General features: G+C 37.0%; 1 long non-coding RNA gene across 1 annotated transcript in view; it reads left to right on the top strand.

The window, feature by feature from the left end:
- LOC141372367 (uncharacterized) overlaps positions 1–5,619 on the top strand; it is an 18,283-nt gene extending 12,664 nt beyond the window's left edge. The window contains exon 2 of the long non-coding RNA XR_012377563.1: positions 5,417–5,619. This is a non-coding gene — a long non-coding RNA (uncharacterized lncRNA). The remainder of the gene's footprint in view (positions 1–5,416) is intronic.
- The last annotated feature ends 500 nt before the right edge of the window (positions 5,620–6,119 follow it).

Raw genomic sequence — 6,119 nt, 5'->3', positions numbered from 1 at the left:
CCAGCTGGTTCTGTTTCTTTGGAGAGCCATGACTAATACAGTAAGTTTTCAAGCATCCAACTGCCTTTAGGCACAACCTCAGAACCAGAAAGAGAAGTCTTTGTTGACCTCTCATCTTCCTCTCCACATCCTGTCATTGATTCACCCCACAGACAGCATTATTCTGCACCAGGTGCTGGTGATAGAAAGGAAAACATTGCAACCAATTGCAATCTCTGAACGGAGGGCCTTGATAAAATCAGACCCTACCCCAAACTGTTAGAGCAGTGACATAGACTTTTGGCTCTGTAGTCAGACAGTCCTGGGCTGATATTTTGGCTTTGACAATGACCAGCTGGTGACCTTGGGAAGCTGCTCAGTCTTCCTGAGCCTCACCTTAGTTTCCCCATATGTAAAAGAGGGGTTTGCTTAAATGATCTTTAATTTTCCCTTATAATTTTGGATGTGCAGTGTCTTAATTTATTGAAAATGCAGGAAGGGAAGAATTGACACTAGTATTCAGTCAACCAATAAGATGGAAAAGAGTCCAACAAGACTGTTGAATCAGATGCAAAATTAGTTAATGCTCTAGAGGGCAATAAAACATCTATGTCAGGGCCCAGAAAAAACCATACATGCATATATGCTCCATATATATTATGTATACAGATAGGTAATGCTTACCAGTCACAGGCTCTTTCGCATTCATGATTTCACTTGATCCTACTTCATCCTAACTAAAACCCCTTGAGGAAGGCAGTGCCGTTCACAATTTTGTAGAAGGGAACACTGGGGCTCATAGACATTAAATACTTGGCCCAGAGTCACATAGTTAGTCACTGCCAGAATCAGCATTCAAACTCAGTTTTTAAAATCTCTAAACTACATGAGCACACACCTCCTTTTGCTCAGGGATTTGGGGCATTTGGGAAGGATGGCATGAGTTTAAGGAGTCCGGGATGTGTTCCCAGCACAGTGTTCTCTCCAAATTGTTTCTCAAAGTATAATTTTGAAAATGTTTAAAATATAAGTTTTATACATATTAGAGTGAGTATGCATCAAAGTTTTACTTAGGTGTCTAGTGAAGGAACTGGCAGGATGAGAAAGCACGCTGGAATAAGATTGATGAGTTAGATGCAAAATTGGCTAACGCCCTCGAAGGCAATAAAAACATACAACTTTTAGGGCCATCTTTGCTAACAGATAGAAATCATTTGCATCTCTACTGGACAAACCAAACAAACAAATCTGTACCTTGTCAAACTTCCTACAAGTTAGCATCTAATTTTACGGAGCTGTAAAATGTCCGGATGGTTAATTAACAGTAAACAGTAAATGAAACAAAAGTATGCATTCCGAGAGAGTCAGGCGGTCTCTAGGCAGGCTTGTGAAGCTGTGATCTTGTTTGATGTTAACAAGACATCTAGTTATCCTTTTGGTTTGTTTCCAAGTTCTGGATAATTTTTCTTATCACTCCACCTCTATGGTCACAAACTTCAAAAATTATCTATCATAAAAATGGCTGATTTCATTATATTCGGGGGTTATTTAGTCAGCAAATATGGAGCATATGCTGCTGAACTGCTACCGCAGCCAAGAGAATGAACTTCTGTTTGGAGACTTCACAAAGAACTAGGCTTGAGTTTTCAATACCCACTATCCTTCCAAAGATATATTCTCACCTTGATGGAGAGATAAATCCCATAGCAGACAATTCATTCAAATATACAGTCCACTGCTTTTAGTATGTTCACAGGGTTGTGCAAAGATCATCACAATCAATTTCAGAAGATTTTCATTACCCCAGAGAGAAATCCACACTCTTTAGATATTACCCTCCATCCCTCCTCACAACCCCAGCCCTAGGATATCACTAATCTTCTTTCCATCTCTACTGATTTGCCTGTTTTTGATATTTCACATAAATGGAATATATAATACATGGTCCTTTGTGCCTTGCTTCCTCTACTTAGCATACTGTTTTCTTCCTTTTCTTTCTTTCTTTCTTTCTTTCTTTCTTTCTTTCTTTCTTTCTTTCTTTCTTTCTTTCTTTCTCTTTCTTTTTTTTTTTTAGAGAAGGAGAGAGAGAAAGAGAGGAGAGAAGAGAGATGGGGCAGGGGCAGAGGAGGGAGAATGAGAGAGAATCTCAAGCAGGCTCCACTCCCAGCATGGAGCCCGACATGGGGCTCCATCTCATGACCTTGAGATCATGACCTGAGCCAAATCGAGAGTCAAACGCTTAACCGACTGAGCCACCCAGGTGCCCCTAGCATACTGTTTTCAAGGTTCATGTTGAAGTGTGCATCAGTACTTCATTTTTTTAAAATTGCTGAGTAATATTCCACTGTTTGGTCATGAAGTTTTAGTCCTGTTTTCTTCTAAGAGTTTTACAATTTTAACTCTTTGATTTATGTCTTTGATCCATTTTGAGTTTATTTTTATGTATGGTGTGATCTATTCTTTATTCTGTGACACTTGGATATCCAGTCATCCCCGCACCTTTTGTTGAAGAGACTGTTCTTTCCCCACCTAATTGTTTTGGCAGCTTCTCAAAAATCAATTGGCCATAAATGTGAGGGTTTACTTCTGGATTCTCAATTATTTTCCCATTGATCTATGTGCCTATCATTATTCCAGTACTACACTGTTGATTATTGTAGTTCTGTAAGTTTTGAAATTGGAAAGTAGAATCCTCCAACTTTGTTCCTTTTAAGATTGTTTGGGCTACTTATGATCCTTTACATTTCTATATGAATTTAATTTATAAGCTTGTCCATCTCTGAAAAAAAAAGGCAATTGGAATTTTTGATAGAAATTACATTGAATCTGTGTCTATTGAGATGATCATGTCATTTTTATCCTTTGTTCTCTTGATGTGGTATATTACATAATTGATTTTTGTATGTTAAACCAAACTTGCATTCCTCGGGTAAATCCCACCTGCTCATGGTATACAATCTTTTTTATTTATTTCTGAATTAAATTTGTTGGTAGTTTGTTGAGGATTTTTATGACTATAAGAAACACTGGTCTGTAGTTTTCTTGTGCTGTCTTTGTCTTGTTTTGGTATTGAGGTAATACTGGCCTCATAGAATGAGTTGGGGAAGTATTCATTTCTCTTATGTTCGTTGGAAGAGTTTGTGAAGAAGTGGTATTAATTCTTCCTTATTATTTCTTAGAAATCACTAGTGAAACATCTGGTCCTGGGCTTTCCTTTTTAGAGGTTTTGTTTGTTTGTTTGTTTTCTGATATCTATCTATCTATCTATAGAGAGAGAGATCATACATTTGGATTACCAATTCAATCTCTTTACTTGTAATGGGTCTATTCAGATTTTTCTGTTCCTCCTCCAGTCAGTTTGGGTAGTTTATGTTTTTCTGGGAATTTGTCTATTCCATCCAAGTTACCTAATTTGTTGGCAAAGAGTTGCTCATGGTGTTTCCTTGTAATTCTTTTTATTTCTGAAAGGTCAGTAGTAATGCCCCCTCTTCTATTCCTGACCCTAGACATTTGCTTTTCTGTTTTTCTTGTTTAGTATAGCTACAACTTTGTCAATCTTGTTGATCTTTTCAAAGAAGCAACTTTTGGTTTCATTTATTTTTCTTAATTTTTGTGCTATCCTCTATGTCATTAATATCCATTCTAATTCTTATCATTTCCTTCCTTCTCTTCCTTTTGGTTTAGTTTGCCCTTCTTTTTCCAGTGTCTTAAGGGGTAGTTTAGGTAGTTTATGTGAGATCTTTCTTCTTTTTTAATGTAGGTATTTAAACCTATACATTTTCTTCTATCTGCTGCCTTAGTTGCATTCCATAGGCTATTGTATGTTATGTCTTCATTTTCATGCATCTTAAAGCATTTTCTAATTTCTTTTGTGATTTCTTCTTTGATATACTGGTTATTTAGTAGTATGCTATTTAATTTCCACATATTTGTTAATATCCCAAGTTTCTTTTTGTTATTCATTTCCAATCACATCCTGTCCTGATTAGAGAACATGCTTGGTAAGATTTCAGTCAACTTAAATTTATTGAGACTTACGTCATGGCCTGAAATCTGGTCTAACATTCTGTGTGCACATGAGAAGAATGGGTATTCTTTTGTCATTGGGTAGATTTGCCTTTTGGATCTTGTGTATAATGCTGTTCAATTCTTCTATTTCCCTATTAATCTTCTGTCCAGTTGTTCTAGCCAATATTGATATTGAGGTATGAGAGTCTCTGAAAATTATTATCACATTGTCTCTTTCTCCCCTCAATTCTATCCGCCTTTATGGTGTATGTGTGTGTGTGTGTGTGTGTGTGTGTTGCTGGGTGCATATATGTTTATAATTTCCTCATGGATTGTCGCTTTTATCATTACAAAATGTGCCTCCTTGTTTCTGGTAACATTTTGTTTAAAAGTTTATTTGTTTCCTGTTAGTAATACAGCCACTCCAGCCTTCTTATGGTTGCTGTTAGCTTTGAGTCATATATCTTTTCTGTCCTTTTACTTTCAATCTATTCGGGTCTTTGAATCGGAAGTGTCATAGCATATAGTTGGATTCTGTTTTTATTTTATCTAGTCGAAAATCTCTGCCTTTTGATTGGACTGTGTCACTCATTCACACTTAATATTATCATCAGTAGAGTTGAATTTACATCTGTCATTTCATTTTTTGTTTTTTATATCTCATATGTATTTTTTTATTTTATTCCTTCTTTGCCACTTTCTTTTGTATTGAGTGGATGTTTTCTAGTGTTAATATTTTAATTATTTAATGATTAATGTCTTTGCTCATTTTTCCAATAACAGAAAACCAAAGCTAAAAAGAATCTCTATCAGGCTCTACTTGCAGTCCCTAAAAGTAAGAGACTTCATCCTTTCTCAAGGTCCCCAATATTTGCTAAGGTTGGTGACCTGCCAGCAAGTGAACTTTCTCACTATCTTACCAGCATAATGTTGGGACCCTGTGAGCCATGAAATAGGCTCACCAGACCAGTCTCCTGGGAGGTCACTGTACACACAGGAAGTACAACTCTTGTTCCATAATGGCTACATGATCATAGCCAATTAAATGAAATTTTTTCTCAAATATAAAACTCCTTAGATGGCTTTGTTTGGTAATAGATTTGTCCAATTACATCGTGAGAAGCCTGACCCTTTAAATCTATTCCAGTTAAGAGTGCCTGGTACAATCTTTCTCACCAAGTTTCTGGGCCTGTCCTTTGTTGAGGATGCTTCAGTATGTAGCAGAGGACTTCAGGTAAACATGTAAAGAAAGCAAAAACTACATGTTGATTAGACTGAAGCCTCTGTTAACTTATTAGGCTAGACAACCATATCAGAATAGAGGAGAGTAAAAGCCTACCGGGTTATGGTTTTTGTCAGTGTTTCCTCAAGAGTGTACTGTGGACATGGGCACATAGACAAATCTTTTTTATTTTTTATTTTTTTTCAGAGATGCAGAGGGGCGGAGAGAAGGAGAGAGAGAATCCTAAGCAGGCTGCATGCCCGGCACGGAGCCCAACAAGGTGCTCAATCTCACAACCCTGAGATCACGACCTGAGCCGAAATCAAGAATTAGACGCTCAACTGACTGAGCCACCCAGGCACCCCCCCCAGACAAATTTACTTTTAAAAATAAACATGGGGAAGTTAGAATTTACTTTTTTGATTGGACAGCTTATCCCATTTTGTGGATTTGGTATATAATGTGAATCCTATAGCAGTAGTGAGCCAATTAAGACATAGGGAGCATTTCAAACATACCTAACTAATTCTACCTACTATCCCTCCTGATTGTGAATGACACATCATGGGTTACAAGGTGACCCATGGTATTTTAGCTATCTAGGAAGCACCAAAGATGCTTTGATAGGTAAAAACCCATTACATTTTTATAAACTATTGAACTGATCCTGGGAAGGTAATGTTAAAAAGAATTTTCAGAGAAGAATCGTCCTTAGCTTAAGACAGAAGCAGAGATGCCTGGGAACGATGAATGGTTGTAGCTTGGCTGCCTGTTAATCAGATTGACAATATACTAGTACTAAATAGACATAACCATAGGCATCATTATACGGAACTTTAGCTATTTAAGAAATGAGGAACTTCTGTTGTTTTGTTTTTAAGTAATCAAGGGCATGACAAAGCACAAAACA

Source organism: Callorhinus ursinus, unplaced genomic scaffold (assembly GCF_003265705.2).
Source record: "Callorhinus ursinus isolate GAN/ISIS: 27379988/994484 unplaced genomic scaffold, GSC_fseal_2.0 scaffold3, whole genome shotgun sequence".
In the NCBI taxonomy this organism is placed as follows: domain Eukaryota; kingdom Metazoa; phylum Chordata; class Mammalia; order Carnivora; family Otariidae; genus Callorhinus; species Callorhinus ursinus.
This window is presented reverse-complemented; position numbering and strand designations above follow the sequence as displayed.